Below are 19,079 nucleotides of genomic sequence, written 5' to 3'. Positions count from 1 at the left end.
CTAAATCGTGACCTAAAAACGGGTAAAGGTACGCTCTTTATCGTTAAAGGTTATGTTTTTATGAACGGTTAGCCTTGAGACTTTAAACTAGAGTAGATCGGGTATAAATGAGTATTAACGTAACAAACTTGATGTTAGAAACGAACTTATAGCTGCATATGTCTCATTTAAAATAAACCTTAGACCTAGTGTTGAACGTTTTTAGCTTAAAGGTCCAAACTTTATACTTTTTCGGGCCGAGTTTTACCCGAAATTGATCATGGGAATGTTCACGGGGTTGGATAATATCATATCAAGGGGTTACACATTAAAACGAGGATGATTATGGGGGTTGAGAAAGGACCCGTAGCTGCTGCTGTAACTTCGCCTTAATCCAATCTAAGTTCGCTGATCAAGTTCGCCTGCTGTAACTTCGCCATATATAAGTTCGCTCAATATAAGTTCGCTTATGTATAAGTTCACTTAATATCTAAGTTCGTTTATGTATAAGTTCGCTCAATATATAAGTCCGCTGATTAGGCATGATTTGATAGACCTAAATCTCTTAGAGGACATGGTTAAGGATAGGAATTCTTGGAGAAGTAAAATTAAAGTTAAGGACTTTTAGGGAGAAATGAATACCTTAGGGGCCTATATTTACCTTATTTTGGTCACACACCATTATGGTTTTTTTTTCATATATATATATATATAGTATTATCATTTTTTACTACGTGCTACTATGAATTATACTATAGTTGAACTTCGATTTCCTTTTATATTGTCGCATACATATGTAGTCAAGAGCCGATGGTCTCTCTGAAAGCCACCTCTCTATCCCGTTGGATAGAGGTACGGTGTGCCTACATCCCACCCTCCCCAGACCCTACTTATAGCTTTGCTATTGGTGGGACTCCACTGGGTATGATTGATTGATTGATTGATTTATTGATATAAAGTCTAAGTTCGCTTATGTATAAGTTCACTTATGTATAAGTTCGCTTAATATCTAAGTTCGCTTATGTCTAAGATTCGCTTAAATTGAGACCCGGATACATGGCGACCCGTATATGCATACGTGTATACACTTGATGGTATGGATTGTAAAGACCTAAGGAGATAAAATGCTAGAATGTTAAAACAAAGGAAAACGTAGTTATGCTAAGTAAAAGTGATTTAACACTAGGTCGTTAGATTAGATCAGATGAGTATTGATACGCGTAACTTGTACAGTCAGCCGAGATCAGTTAAAGAAGGGATTAACAACTGTCGAAGAAAGAAGCAGAGTTCATGTGAGTTTCTAGCCCCTTTCCTTGTTATGTTTTCGGGGTTGTGTGCATACTCGATGTGATTAGTTAATACACTTACCTTAAGTGGTAAGTGTATGCCATATAAGATATATGTGATAGGTATGAATGATTGCTTGTCGGTACGCGAACGATCTTCGGATATTGCACGTGTCGGCAAGGGAAATGATCTCTAGGTGGTTATAAGTGTGTAAATGTTATGACGTAACTTGGTTATTTTGTAAATGATGCAATGACATGAAGTGTGTTGTATACAAGTAAAGGTAGAGTGTGTTAGAAGTGGCAAGAGTCTAGTAAGAGTGATAGTGGCATGACGATAGTACGTGGTAGGGTAAGCCTATGCGTGACTTCGTTAAAGTGGCAAAGTGGCATAACGTGGTACGTTATTAAAGTGGCAAAGTGGCATAACGTTATTCGTTATTAAAGTGGCTAAGCTGTAGGGGTAAATAAGAGTTTAAGTGGTAAGGTGAGCAGGTTAGATAGTAGGCTACGTGTCTTCGGATGCGTATATGATGCATGTAGTAGTTGTATGATAAGTTGCTTGATTAACTAGAACTCACTCAGCGTAGCTGACTTTTAGTATGCACGCAGGTGAGCTGATTATAGAGTTAGCATGAGGATGGCACATGGCATGGATTGAACGGCTGGCATATGAAGACAGAAGAAAATATGTTTTAAATATAATGTTTTGTGTTATGGTATCAAATAAAAGATTTAATGTTTGGTAACGAATGATTGATGTTTTATATTCCGCGAAAAGTTTAAATAAACTCTGATTTATAGAACTGTGTTTATGAGTAAATCCGACGCTAAAATAGGAATACCGGGAACGGGGCCTTACATAAAGTATAGATAGGGGTTTGTTTGTTTTTGTGACTTTTGTTTGGGTCGTTGGCTAGTCAATGGCTAGTTAGATTCGGTTGTATTGTGTGGTTTCTTTTTTATATAATTTGCTTTCGTTTGCCGTTCAAAAAAAAAAGAATGAGATACGTGTTCAGTCATTCTCCCTAGGATAGTAGGATTTGATTTATACCCTTTTTAAATATGTTTACTAAAAATCATATTAAATCCAATAAATGTTAAACACATAAATAACAATTCTGCCCATATATATAACACACAACATGCCAGAGTCACTTATTTTAAAAATAGACAAGTTTTTTTAATAAGCAAAACAATAAAGAGGCATCAATATTCCCTAGATTTGAAATTGAAACGACCTAAATTTAAGACACGTTTATTTATCAAAATTGCAACCAAAAGTAACGTCCTATTTATTTATATAGAAAAACTTATGTTATCATACAAAAAGATGTCTTGTTTATTTCATCTAGAATCATATATGGCGCATAGAAATAAGATACGTGTTTAGTCATCCCCTAGGATAGTAGGATTTGATCCACACCCTTTTTTAAATCTATTTACTAAAAATCATATTAAATTCAATAAATGTTATAAACATATAAAATAACAATTTTGCCCATATAAATAACACAACATATCAGAGTGACTTATTTTAAAAATAGACAAGTTTTTAAAAAAAGCAAAACAATAAAGAGGCACCGACATTCCCTATATTTGAAATTGAAACTACCTAAATTTAAGACATGTTTATTTATCAAAGTGCAGCCGAAAGTAACGTCCTAGTTATTTATATAAAATAAACTTATGTTAACATCCAAAAAGTTGTCTTGTTTATATCATCCAGAGTTATTTACGGCGCATAAAAATGAGATACGTGTTCAGTCCTTCTCCCTATGATAGTTGGATTTGAACCATACCCAACTAGGGTTGTTCACGAACCGAACTAAAACGAACGCGGATATATTCATACTTGGTTTGGTTTGAAAGCGAGCCGAGTCGAGCGAATTGAATTTAAAGAAACAAGCGATATCTCTATGCTGTAACTTGGTTTGGTTTGTAACCGAGCGGCTTGGTTTCGATTGATTTCGTACAAATTTTCCAATTTTAAATTTCGAAGACTTCAAAATATCATTAATTCAAGACTTTTAACTCTAAATTGTCTAAACTTCCAACTTTAAAATATATAAAACTCAAAGTTAACAACAAAACATATATAAAACGAGCGGCTAAGGTTTAAATTTGAACTTTGAGTTCAACACAAAAGAGGAAAAATTTTAAAAACTTTAAAAAAATGGTATACTTTTATATATATACATAAAGTTTATATATAAAACTAATAACTAAAAATAATTCGTGCAAAACGAACCGAACCAAACCGAGCATGGCTTTGTTCGTGCTTGGATTGTTTTTAAACAGACCGAGCCGAACGACTCACTTCCCCGAGCGAAATCGAACGAGCATTTTTCGCGTAATTTTCGAGCGAGCGGTGAACAGTTTGGACAACCCTAGCTATACCCAACCGTGCAACCCTCCGATAGTGGCTTTTACATGATACTAATCACTATGTGTATATGTTTCTATCCAAAATCCATTTTATCATTTATCATTTTCATTTTGATTTAGATTACAAAATATCACTTTTACATCCTTTCACATAACGACCGTATGTCCATATGATACTCTTTATGCTCCATTGCGATTTAATAACATTGTGCTGGACGCAAAACTATACATGTTTTATGATACATTTTCTTACATTTAAATGGATTTTTAATTACAAATTCGGATGTAACTAGTCTCTTGACTATGGCTCACTAGATTCGCCACTGTATTTGAGTTTACATAGTTATTCTCGTCTTTTTCATTGATTATCATTAACGAGTAAGGCGATATCAATGTATAATATTTCTCACACTTTCTAGAATTTTAACACTTACCAGGATTCTATAATTAAAAAGTTCATTATGAATTTGCCCATTTGTAAAAAAAAATTAATGTTGAGAATCAAAGAAAGAAGTGAAGTTTATGTGTATGGTAACATGACTAAAAGAATATTGGTTGATTAAAGAGCTAGTGAGCGATTTAGATTTTGATGCACACAAAGTATTTGTAAAATTGTCTTAATGAATCTCACAACCCAAATGTAAGGCCCCGTTACCGGTAGTCCTACTTTAACATTGAATTTACTTATAAACGCAGTTCTAAATATCAGAGTTAACAAAAACTTTTGCGGAATAATAAAACTTCAACCATAACATTTTACATAACCATCAAATCATGTCTTATAAAACATTCGTAGTCAATTAAAACAAAACATAGTCTTTAAAACATCACAAGATTTCTTCGAGATGCCAGTATCTTCGATTTCAATGCCATGTGTCTTCAGTCACGCGAGCTGCCTCAACCTATTTGCCTGCGTGCATACTAAAAGTCAGCTATGCTGAGTGAGTTCTAGTTAATCACATAACTTACTTTTCATACACATATACGTGCCCGAAGGTACGCATTACAACATATCAAGATCAGCATTCGTCCATACACATTCATATCTAACCATACATTATAAAGGGCGTTTCACCCTACATACCTCGGATATTTTTAGGGTCCGATACCCTTCATCCTCGGATATTATTAGGGTCCGGTCACCCTTCATCCTCGGATATTATTAAGGTCTGGTCACCCTTCATCCTCGGATATTACTAGGGTCCAATACCCTTCATCCTCGGATATTATTAGGGTACGGTACCCTTTCTTCCATAGCTTCACACTATACATGTCCTTAAATATTTTTCCTGACAATACGTGCAATCTCCAAAGAGCGTTCAAGTACCATTAACTTATCATACGTATATTATGCATACATCATAAATATTCATACATGCATCTTATCTTACATCATACATAGCAATCACGTCTTTAGCTACCACCTGACGGTACATGCAATATCCGAAGATCGTTTACGCACCGTCAAGCAATCATCATACATACATCATACAAGGCATACACTTACCACTTAATGTAAGTGTATTAACTATCACATCGAGTATGCACACAGCCCCGAAAACATAACAAGGAAGTGGGGCGAGAAACTCACCTCAATGCGGTTGCGTTCACCATTTACGGTTATTCCATTCTTGAGCTGTGCACGACTAACTGTATAATAATTATACGTTTCAGTAAACTATCACTACACATGTCGCCTTTCTAGTTTAATTATTACCCTCAACGAACGGGGTCCGGGGGCAGCGCCCCTGGCAGCGGGGTTCTAGGGGCGGCAGCCCCTAGCGGGGTCCAAGGGGCAGAGCCCCTGGCTGGGGTTATTTGTAATTAAATCATTCTTTTCTAAGTCCAGGGACCATTCTGTCATTCTGTTAAACTTCTAATTCGTTACTTATCCTTAACGAACTGACTTGCCATGACGAACTGGTTCTTGTAACGAATTGGAACCTTTAACGAACTGGTTACTTACACGAATTGGACTTTTAACGAACAGGACTCTTAACGAATCAGTCTATGTAGCGAACCAGTCGAAGTAGCGAATTGGACCTTCTAATTCGTTATCTCCTTTAACGAACCATAACGAATCAAGGGTAATTCGTTACCCTTTTCCCTTAACGAATTGGATACGAACTACAGCTAGTTCGTTAATCTTTCCTTAGCGAATCAGCTGGCGAATTACCTCTAATTCGCTAGTTATTTCTTAGCGAACTAGGGTTAGGTCATATTTGTCAGAACATTCCCTGACAACCTCGTACACGTTTTTCCGGCGCTGCCATTGCCGGAAAACTCACCGGAAAAACGTATCTTCACCGTTTTACACCGTTTTTCATCGTTTTTCGTCCCGTTCGATCCAGGTCTGAGCTAGGGTGACCCCTAAGCTCATATTAGGTTCGGTTTATACCCGATTCCATCCGGATCTCATGACTTAAACGGTTTAACGGTGTCGGCTCGTCGTTTCATGATTATATCTAACGGATTTAAGCTCAAACAATAAAATACTATCATTACCTCGGGTCGGTTCTCGGTTTCCTTCTTGATATCGGTTTAGAGAGAGAGAACTAGAGAGAGAATCTTAAGTGTGTGTTTTGGATGGTGTAAGGGATATGTGTAAATGAATTAAATGGAGGATTAAGGGTATATATATTTTTGATCATGGGCTTAAGCCCATGGTCTTTCCTTCATTCCTCCATAACCCAAGTCCATAACCCATATCCATTTACCCAACACAAGTCCATCTCGTATTCTATTCAACTAAACCGATAACAACCCGCTATAAAATAAACGAACTTTATTTTATTAATATAACCGAAAGTAGGATGTTACACCAAATGCAAGATTCTAATCAATAAAGGCGGAAACACAAAGTTGTTTTGTTTCTTGTTACTTCATTTAAGTATGACTAGAGTATAATTTTACTTTTTGTTGATAAATTTTCTACCTATAAAATTTGGTTCGTGAAAGTCAGATAATTCATAATTCACATGTTTACATGTTGTTTGTTTGTTTATTAAGATTCACTTTCAATGTTTTATTTTAACAAAAATTTCCATCTAAAATTCTCTATTGCGATGATTGTATTTGCAAGAATTTCGATCCATTATTACATTTTTGAAGGGGCAAATATCATACCACTAGACTATTAATTTACGGGTCATTAAGTTTCAATGTGGCTAATGCGAATATATATTTTAATGTATTAAAAGTTTATAAAAAATAATGATGATTTTAACAATATCGATAAATTCTAAAAAGTAACATAATTTTCTAAAGCATACTTAGCATTTTTTATCAATCTTACATGTTATTGTTTTTATCTTTAAATATAACATTTTGAAAAATGAAATAAAGACACATATTTAATTTACATATATATACTATTAAAACAATTGAGATTGAGTCCACATGCTTCTTTCCTATTAGTCTATTTCCTATGTTTCCAAATTTATCATTCACTTCTTTAATTTTCTTAACAATAAAATAAATCAAAAAGAATTTTAATTACTAATAATTAATGTATTATTAATATATCTACATATACTATTAAATTAATAGGAATTTGAATACTTGGTTTCATCATATTGATCAATTCCTATAGATTCCATATATACTATGTATTCATAGATTTTCTTAGAATTTAAATAATTCAAAATTAAATTATAATTTTTTATGGACAATAAATGACTTAAATTTTTAGATGGAACCTTTATATTTTTATTTTGTTATAATGACAATAAATGAATTAAATCTTTGTTCAATATTTTCAAATTTTTGTATATATATTTAAGAAATGCATTAAGTTTAAAAGGTTTTAATGTTATGCCTATAATCTCGGACATATATTTAACAAATGACATATCTTTTGCAATTACAATTACTATTGTTTACTTGAATTCAACACAATTTATGTATATTTTAAAAACTTTTAAAAAGAACTTCTATATTTAAAAAAGTTAAGAAAATTTTGATTTGTTTACCACCCTATATAATATTGCAGCAACACAACACTATTTTCACTATAAGTCTTCTTTTTCATTTTGATTTTTGTTAATGTTGTAATTTATTTGACTTCATTTGATTTTTGTTAACCATTTACTCAATCTGAGTACTCATTTATTTTCTTTCATGCATCAATTATGTAATTCTAAAGGGGACAAGAAGGATGTTTTACGATCGTGTAAGCATTTTTTTTTTTGCATTTTCTACTATTAATGTATTCTACGTCTTAATTACTTTTACGTTTTTAGCCATCACCTGATTGGTGAATTTGATTCGTTTGCTAGAAAGGCATATGGATAGGTAGTACAAGGTTTACCATTGGAAGCTTCTGGTTTGATTGTTATTATTAGATTAAATCTTCTTGATGTAATTAATCATATTATAAGTTTAATCTCTATTATGCCTTGAATGAGATTGGAAGAATTAATGTTATAGTTCATTATGAGAAATGTTAATTGGTGTTTCTACATTTCATATATGTAAAAAGTGGCATGTACAATTGTCGTCTTTCTTTTACAACTTTGATCTACAGGTTGCTGTTGAATGGTTGCATTCTTTATATGTTACAAAATAGGTAATAATCAATTGTGCATTTGTGTGAGTAAGCTCTAGATTTAGCCGAAAAGAACTTTGTAACTAAGTCAACATTTAGGAAAGATAACAAGAGAATAAGTTGTACAAACCTCATAATAAGTAACAATTTTAGTTTTACAAAACACAATAATGATAAGATGAGTTCTAGCAAAAATAGATAAATAAGGAGGCTGAAGGATTATAGCTTCGTTACATTTGGAATTATGATAATCGGAAAAATTATGCCAATTTTGAATATGTTTTAGTAAAAGTTGAGTTATGGGATAGTTTGACTTTAGTTGAATTTGACCTAAAAGTCAATGGATTAAATAACGACACTAGATATAATTAAAGTTTTTGATTTAATTTCAATATATTTATTGTGTTATAACAATGTCTGTTTTCCTTTTTCTGAATTTTATATCATTTTTTTAAGCTTGCAAGCTTTAAGAACATGTGCGATTCTATTGAAAAATCCTCATAGGTTAGTTGATATATACAAAGAATTTCCAGTTTGATATGTTACTTATTATATAAACATTAACAAAAAAAAATATGGGTCATATTGCTGCAATTTGTTATTAATAGTAGATGGTTTCTATTTGTTTTGGACAACAACACTATCTTCAACTTATCTTAGGTACTTCAATTTTAAATAACCAAAAAACATTGATACATGTTTAGAAGAAGATCTCAAATATGATACTACTACCTTTTTTTTCTAACCGATATATTTGAATGTGTTATTTTTTGGAACCTGGTAATTCATACGTATAAAATTTTAGTTATAACTATTGTGTATGTTATAAATAAATTGTTTGGTTTTTACATTGAAATATTTAGAACTCAAAACCGGTTTAAAGATCAACAAAAGTCAAAATCAGTTTATAATTGGTTTTGGTTCGGGTTGAAAACAGTTTCTTGTTTAGGTTACGATTGGTTTTGGTTCAGGTTTGCCCGGTTTTTGCCATGTTTTAGCATGTTCCGATTCGGTTAACCGGTTGGAACTGCTTTGTTGGAGAATATTACAAACTGGTTCTGAACCTACGGTTTCAATCGGTTCCAAACCGGTTTCTACATAATCGGTTTCAAACCGAACGGTTTCGATTTGATTTTCGGGTTCGGTTCGATAAACCAGTTTATTTACCCACATCTAATTACATGTTTATAAATGTTTTCATTGTGGAAGGTTCACTTGATTGAAGATGCAAGTTGACCCATATTATGGATAGCTTCTTGTTGGAAATCTATTATATGAAGATCCATCTTTTAAAAGTAACACAACTTAATATGTGATATGATTATGTATTATGTATATGGAGCTTCCATTGTACAAAATCCTTGCATCGTGGAGTACAAACAAAAGATGCAGACCAATTTTGTTAGCAAAATTCTTATATGACATGCTAGGTGATTAAATGAATGCTAAAGGAATACAAAATCATGTAAACAGAATTCACCTAAAAAGTAATAAATTAATGTTTTCAGTTCTAAATTGTTTACATTGTTCACCTGTTTTTAAAAACAAATGTAGGATTGGATGAGTTGTATTAACTTTACACCCATCTAAATCATGTAACTTTATTTTTTGTGTTTGAATTCTAATTTGTTTGAAGTCTTTTAACTAATGTTATTTGTACTATATCAAGATTATGTTATCATATTAATTGAAATAAATTAGACATTAAATCCGGTATTTACATAAATAACCAATAAATTAACGTTGGAAACATTTTAAAACTTACATAATCAATTAACTTTGTATATTTGAAAAGTTGATTATTAGTTGTTAAATTAGTTAGGTTTTTTTAAATAAATGCAATAAAATTTACAGGTTTATATTTCTAATTTTTTATACATTTATATATAATAAAATTTTATAAACAGACAACGACCAAAAAATGATAATTGAGATTAATAAAAACCAATACACTATATATTTTACTATTTTTGGCTGTCTAGAAAATTTAAATTAATTAAAAAAAACTATACTGTGTTATACTTTTAACTATTAAAAAATGCAGAATATAAATTTTAAAACTTGCACAATCAGTTAACTTTGTATATTTGGAAACAACTAATTATTAGTTTTTAAATTAGTTGATTTTTTTAAAATGAATGCAATGACATATCCGGGTTTACGTCTATGATTTTTTTTGAAAATAATAAAAATTTATGAACTTTTATTTTGGAGATTCATTTAATATTTTTATGCATTAAAAATCTTTGTATTTTAACTTCTATGATATTTCATATAACCTCAAAATATATATTTTTTTGATCAAATTGAAATGTTAATTTAACTATTAAAATATTAAAATAGATTTATATAACTATTTTAAGTATACTATACGGCATATTCTAATTTCATTCAATAGTTTGAATTTTAAATAAGTAGATATTTATTTTTAATCAAATCAATATGAAACCATTTTTACGTTAAAAATCGTTCGACTATTAATAATAACATTTATTAAATCAATTATAGGTATGAACTTTCATATTTTTTTGCATAATCTTTCATATTTATATGAAACTGATTATCTTGAAATCTGGAATGCAATTGAGAATAATATTTCTTTTTTAATTAATCAACCAAAAATATTTATGTTCATATATATACTTTCAGTTTAACACAAGAAATTTTACACCACACATTTTCATTTATTAAATTCTTCAATTTCATATTTTTTATAAGGTTTATTTCTATTACTCTAGTTATTTTATTCATGTTATTGATATTGTTCATACATTTTAATTATCAATTTAATACTTTGTATTTTTATTGTTTTACAAACAACATAATGTAGCCAACAAACATGACCATGTTTAATGGGTTGGATGTTCTTAAGAATGACTGCATTCTCAAGGTTCGTATATTGAAGTTATGATGTGTAAGTCCCGAATATGGATCACTACAATTATGATATCAACAAACAAGTATTGGTGCGGAATACCAACACTTGGTGATTCAAGAACACAAACAAACACAAACGAGTAACACACGATTGCTTCAAAACACACGTATTATTGATATATGTCGGGTGCTTAAGCACTATTACAAACTCGTCAAGTAAACACTTAGACGGCCAAACAAACAAGTGAACGAACAACCCTTAAACCCTATACAATATATGCTATATATAGGGAACCAACTACACAAGCCCATACCAACCAAAAAGCCCACCGAGATCCTAAGGGATCTCGGTTTACATATGTACGGCCCAAACCCATAATACATAGTAAACCCAAACATAAATAGACTAAGTACAAACCACTCTAATCTAGGCCCAACAATCTCCCCCTTGGTTTGTATATGGTCTTCAGTCATGCTCCATGTAGTCAATATCTGCATCTTTCAACGCTCCAGCCCAAAATTGCATCTAATAATAGAAGCGACCATACCAGTGAATTCTTTAGCAGCCGTTTCAAAGATTGGATCAGCAATTATTTGGAATGCACTGAGGGTCTTGACGTATTTTTCTCCCAACTTTAGTAAGTCTCTTGGATCAACAAATCTATACTGCCCTTTTCCTTTCTCCAACTTGATAACAACTGTGGCAGGTATACTATCATACATCCAAAATCTCATTTTGTCCAAAGTGCCCTCTGGGATCGCTTCAGGTACAGGAATATGAGTGGCCTTGTCCGTAGCAGGCCACATAACATTGACCATTGTTTTCCCTGTCCTTGGATCCTGTACCCCCTTTGCCTTCTTCAGAAAAGACTCTGCAGTCTTCATATTTGGGAAGCTTCTATCGACTTGACTTCTCAGAAAGTTCCAGAAATATATACCATGTTTATCATTCGTTGGGTTGGTGAAAGGAGAGTTTATCAGTTCACTAAGATCCACCCTCATCCAAGATCCAAAATCTTTCATCTTCTTATAATACTCAGTGGTCCCGGACTTCCTTTTAACCCACCACATGTTCTTATCAGCATCGAAACCCCATGACACAACTCATGAGCGATCACCATATTTATATGAGAAACCCTTAGGAAAGGTGACAATGTATCTGTCCGGATGATCTGACGATTCAACATTTTGATTGGAGTTTTTCATCACCAGCAGCCTATTCTGAATTCTATCGGACTTTTCTTTGGAGATTGGTGGTGCGTCCATATACTGTTTCAATGTCTCAGACTCATCAATGTTCTCTACAGGGCGAGTAGTAGAGCTTCCACCTTGAACAACGTTGGGTACTTTATCAGCACTGCTTCTAAACTCATCTCCAAATTTTTGAACGAGTTTAGATCTAGATAGATGGCAGTCAGTTCTCCCATGCTAGATTGAAGCTCTTTAATTTTAGGATCTTTATCAGTATTGCTAGCTTCCAACTCTTGAATACGGACATCTTTAACAACTGAATCTTGTTTGAGCTCAACTCGACGTTGGAGAGCTTGCACGTCAACCGGAGCATCTTCTAACACAATGCCCTTGCCCTTGTTCTGCATAAATTTTTCTTGCATGGCAAGAATCTCAGCAATCTTATCAGTAACATTCTAACTTGAATGACCTTGATTTTCTGGGCCTGATGAGCTGGAGGGAGCATCATTGGATGGCATATTGGCCTCATCAGTGTGTGGGATATCTGACTCAAAATCAATATCATGAGCAAATTCATCAAACGTCTGATATTGAATCAGTTGCTCAGCAGTGGGTGCACTTGGTTTAACATGAGTCTCTGGAGCATGTGACTTAGGTTAGTGAAAATGTTGTTGTGGGCTATTTGTTGCATCTGTGGTTGGAGTTGTGGTTGTTTCATGTTCACTGACTAGCACCCAGGCCTCGGATCTTTCTTTCTTCATTTGCGTGGACCGAGGTCTGCGGCTAGATCTTTAATCATACCTTCTTCAATAGTTTCAGCAGCTGTCTAAGGAGGCTTCAGAGCAGTTGACTGAAGTTGTTCTTTGAATCTTTCAAAATCTTCTAACTCTTGGGCACTCGGAGCCGTCTCCAAATTATGATGTTCTATATCATCACTTTCATCATCAGAAATTTCAAAGGTCGCAACACGTGGTTGAACTGGTGCCGCATGCTCATCAGCAACCTGAGCTATAACTAGCTCAGCTTCTGTTTCATAAAATCATCCAAATTTCACCAGAGCATTGAGGCCCTGATACACAATCTTGGATCCTTTTCTGGACTGTTTTATTAACCCAAAAATGTTGGGTCCCATTGACTTCATATCCAAATTATCCACAGACTTGACGAGATCGGTGTAGTGAGAATCGAAGATCATCTGCAAGAATCTTGGATACATAAGGAACATCTCTTTCTTCTTCCTTTTCATATTGCTCATCATTTCATTGAAAACAAACTTGGAATAATTGTAATTCCAATCCATGATCAGAGCAGTGACAACAGACATCTGGATATGACTTATCTCGTCAGAACCCCCTTTTCTACCCGACACGCATGTGAAAAACATGTGAATTAAGAACCTCCAATACGGGTGAAATAGCTGCTTGATTGCAGGAGGATAAGTACCCTCGTAACCCATTCTGGTGAGGATCTCAGTAACGTCAGCAGTGGAATATTCTGTCGGGTAATCAGGTTGATCACCAAACAGCAACACCTCTCTGATGATAGCCTCGGTGATACTAACTGGCTTCTTTTGAACTTTGGAGTCTATAGACACGACTCCATATTGCCCTCGTTGGTTGATTGAGGCATTGTTCCAAAACTCCATGATCATCTTCTTGCATATAACAGGATTTTCTCGTAGTGCGTGAGAAATCCTGCATGTGTTGAGACCGACAATCATAGAATTGAATTCTTTGTGAGCCAGTGGTGGATCATATAGGTGTCCAGCAATATTGTGCGTATCAACAAAATTTAATGGAGTCTGATCAGCCATTAAGTGAGCTTTAGGCCCAACTGGAGAGATCTCGGTCAACAAGGTGAGTTCTCGGTCAACATCAGAGTTTTCGGTCAACGAAAGTCAATGAAAGTCAGTGAAGGTCAACCGAGAATGGAGTTTTCGGTCAGTATTTAACCAAGAACAGGAGTTCTCGGCCAATGCAAAGAGATCTCGGTCAACGAAAGTCAATCCGAGAACTCTTTGACAATTGTGGACACAGAACCCCTTGGGTTCCTCCTTGGAAAATGTGTCGTCTTCTCCAAATTGCCGAAACCTCCATTAAACCTGCAACTGGTCCATCTTAATTTTCAGATTTACAACCGAAAATAGACTCCATTAAACCCCAAGACTTCAATCAAGATCCCCAAATCCTAATAACCCATGAATCCGACTAGTCCATAAGATCCGTCTGTTCATATGTCAGTTTCTTCAATAACATGACTTTCAGAGAGTTTTGATTTGAGCCTATGCTCATTTACCTATAAGAGAGCACACAAAAACAAGATCACAGCTTAATAGGATTAGTGATGTGCTTAAAACAATCAATTAAATATTAACTAAACTAAACAAGTAATAAAAACTAGACTTAAGACTCAAGTACACAAAACACCGGCAAGTGAACCGATCAATTGTACTAAAGCTAAGTAAGTCCGGAATATCGAACCCACAGAACTCTATAAATAATGTTAATTAGCTAATTAGACTCGACTTACGACACGACTATTTATTATAAATGTTTTAAGGGGGTTTTTAAACTAATATTAAACTACGAAATTGAATGAACGAGTAAACTAGAAATAAGCAATAAAACACATGATCGAAACCAATAAGAGAAGGAATCTACCTAGGTAAGAATCCCATGCATTATATGGAAACTGATTTCTAAATGTATTCATCTAACAAACCCTAAAGAACCCTTGATCGCATCAAGTAAAATCCTAAAGAATGATTATTAGATTATTAAGCAATCAGTTGGATTGATTTCTTCACAGGTCAATTAGGGTTAATTAATAGTATCTAAAGCAAGAAATCTTACGAAACACTAAACCCTAGATAACTTGATAAGCTAAACAAGACATCATGAACAAGGATCAACACAATAAGCAAGAATATTGTCACTAATCTATCCTAGCATGCGATTGACCAAGACACATGAACAACTCCTCACCTTACAGCTATTGGAATTTAGCAGAACATTCAAAATCATAACCAACTATCAACAAGCTTCTATGACCTAATAGGCCTATTCAACCATAATAATCAAAACACCAAGTAATGATTAAACATAAACCCTAAATCTAAATAACACAATCAAGAGATATAAGATCTATGTGAAGCAATAGTTGACAATCAATCAAGATATTAAATATTCATATGCATCATGAAAGCAAAATCAAGTCTTTTACTATTAAAATAACGAAATCATAATCAAATCATCGTCCAAAGCAAGAATCAAGTCAAAACATGTTCATCAAACCTAGGTAGACATGAAGTCTAGCCTAGAATCATTAGTAAAAATAATCCTAAACAAGTATTGAAAACAAAGAGGAAAGACATGATAAAAACAATGAACAAGCAACGAAAGTTAGAGCGATAAAACCCTTTGCAATTGATCCTGAACACCCGTATGAAAGAACTCTCGATCCTCCTTGGTTCCTAGCTTCAAAATACCTTCAAAACCTTTGTTCTATCTCCAAAATCGGCTGCCAAAATTTCCTCATCCGTTTAGTTTTTTAATAATATATATACGACAAGCTGGGCCTTAAAACTTGCAAAAACGAGTGAACAGTGAGCCCTAGGCGCCGTGCAACCGGGCCTAGCCACCCCCGTTGCGCGGCGCGGCGCGCTTCTGGAGTGGATTCCGAATTTTTATTAATTATATCTTTATTAATCACATTAGATCTTCTGTAATTCTTTCTTGAACTCCAAGCTACGATAAGAACCTTCTAGACCTTCTTTTCTTGGCTCACAAATCATCATCTACATGAAAACAAATCCAAACACTAAGTGGAGTAATCATGTAATCAATAACGAGCAAAACGAACTTAAAATTCGCATGAAAAGATAGAAAGAATTAAGTTTAAAATGCAAGACACCAAAAGATATAAAACACGTAAACATATAATAAACTTGACTCAAAATCTAAATTAATAAAAGATGAACTAAACACGAACTAAACCGAACTTGAAACATTAAAGAAAAATAACTTTACAAGGGATTCGAGATGTATAAATAGATGTATATCAAATATCACCACACTTACTCTTTTTTTCGTCCATGAAAAAGTCTTATGCAGTTGGATCAGAATCGGAAAATACAGTCTTAAAAACATATAGGTTAATTTTTAAAGCTTAGAAGAACGCAAAAACCGCGATCACCGATATTGTTGTCCACTTAAGCCCATGCCTTAATCTTTACCGGGACAAATAAGATCCGACAATTAGTACTCAGTGGTTTACACAATTAAGACCCGCTTATTTTCAGTTTTTACCGGACCAGACCACCCCAACTTGACTTAAACCTCAAAATTAGCATAATTAAAACTTTTGTTGCTCTATTTTTTTCATGAATAGTTAAGACGATCAAGGGTATTGTTTATCCACCTAAGCTTAAGCATCAAAGTCTACCAAGCAACCATTAGATACGATTAAGGTTCAATTAATTAATAGCTAGTGCTCCTCACAACATGACATACCACGTTATCAAGCAATACCCCAAATCCATCACCATAGGTGAGCATGCAAAATTTCATCTGTAGGGCTTACATGTAGCGTGTCCCTTGTGGTCCGTTTCTTAATGGTATTGAGATGCGAGCAAGGGGACCCCACATGGCTAACAGCGTGGATGATCAAGTTTGTAGTGTAGTTGTACTTTTGTAATTTTTGTGATCATGGTTTATAGACTTATAAGGGTTTGCTCTTTTTGGCTTTATTTAAATATCCACAACCCCACTTAGGAATTATGAATACCCAGATGAATAGACTGCATACAGACCCATGGTCTCCGGACCCGAAGCATCCCATCAATACAAGATTTAAGGTTATAAACCATACGCCAATGAGGTGTAAAACACTAAACTAACAGTTTTAAGTTTATATCACATGCTACACGGCATACTGTAACGTTAAACCTACCCAAGCATCATATGATAACGTATTCAAATTTATAAAATTCTATAACATTTCCACTTTTCATACCAATAATTGAGGCTTGAGTATGGCCCGACCTTTCATTACTTATCTTCCACGGACAAAACGCTTTACCCATAAAATATTTCCGTTTTAACCATTTTATCAAATTGCCCTTTCTTTTTCAAGGCTGAGCCTACCGACACATCCCAAGTTAAGTGCATTTTCTTTTATATATCTCATATTATTAGTAGTTTGAAAAACCGATTTCTGATAAGTATCATCATCTCCCACTTTAACGCAAAAAAACTATATTCAAGGGACATTTTTAAAACATTTTTCAATTTTTTTTAATTTTTTTTCTTTTTTTTTCAATTTTTTTAATTTCTTTTTCTTTTTTTTTAAAATTTAAATTCTATTTAAACTACGACTCAAATATCCTATCCACTTAAATTTTGCATTGTCCTCAATGCAAGGATAAGGACGACTTAAAACAAAAATAAAATAAAGTCGGACTACAAAAACTAAAACTCTAAAAATTTAAAAACAAAAGCAAAATAAAAAGAAAATTAATAAGTTAGGTAATGGAAAATACTTAGCTGGTAATATGCACATGAAATATGATGCCAAGGTCATCTTTCCATGATTGCCCTCCAACTACAAACGTGCTCAGCAAATGGTAACTCCTTCTCTCACACACGAACGTAAGCGGCAAAACAAAACAAACATATCTAAAGATATATCTTATCAAACTGATAGATATTAAGAAATTAAAGTATTTCACCAATAAATATATAAAATATAATAATCAAGAGCAAATAAATAAGCATGAAGTATACGGCTCCACTGCTCCATCCCCACACTTGTCTTTTTCATTAAATTCTTCCTTGGGGGATCGTCTCTCTAGCTCAAACAATCTCTCTTTTACCTAGCAAAACAAAAAACAAAGAAGAACTATAAAAAACTACGTTAGTGACTCAAAGAAAAATAAAAAAAATAAAATGAAAGAAATTATACAAACTCTACACTTGAGTTTTCACTCAAGAACCCATGCTATACGAAACACAAAACACATCATAATCACCCCGAGTGCTTTCAGTCTTTAGGTAAATGGCTATCCTGTGATTATACGAGTAGAGCACCGGACCAACCATATACAAGTATATGTCCTTCCAACTGGAGCAAACGACATAATTATAAGCGAGAATGAATCGTGAGACCAAACAAAACAAAATTTAATAATAAAAACAACGCGCACACACTATTTTTGTTTTTTTTTGATAATAAAAACAACGCTCACACACTATTTTTGACTTTTTTTTATTTTAATAATAAAAACAAAACACTATTTTTGACTTTTTGCTTTTTCTCTCCCTAAATTTGTGCAAAATTAAACAAATGTGTACAAACTTATACTAAAAAAGACTCAATCCTCAAAGCGAAGCATTTTAAGAAAACTCACAAGCACATTAAATTTGGCTGTTCCAACCGGTTTTGTAAATAAGTCTGCCACATTGTTGTCAGTGTGAACTTATTCAAGGTGAATCAATTTACGATCGAAACAGTCACGAATAAAATGAATTTTGATATCGATGTGCTTGGGTTTAGAGTGCTGAACAGGATTTTTCACAATAGCAATGGCAGCATCATTATCACTAAAAATGGGAGTATCAAGAATTCCAAACCGTAATCCAGCAGTTGGTTTTGCATCCAGATGACCTGAGAACAGCAAGCTGATGCAGCAACATACTCCGCTTCGGCGGTTGAAATGGACACCGTCTGCTGTTTCTTACATTGCCATGAAATTAGACAATCTCCTAAGAATGGCATCTAGCAAATGTGGATTTCCTGTCAATGTCATCTTCACC

Source organism: Bidens hawaiensis, unplaced genomic scaffold, assembly GCF_021521415.1.
Source record: "Bidens hawaiensis isolate Kalapana, Puna unplaced genomic scaffold, B.hawaiensis_p1.1 tig00040624_1, whole genome shotgun sequence".
NCBI classification, from domain to species: domain Eukaryota; kingdom Viridiplantae; phylum Streptophyta; class Magnoliopsida; order Asterales; family Asteraceae; genus Bidens; species Bidens hawaiensis.
The sequence above is the reverse complement of the archived record's forward strand: the minus strand, read 5'-3'. Positions refer to the sequence as shown.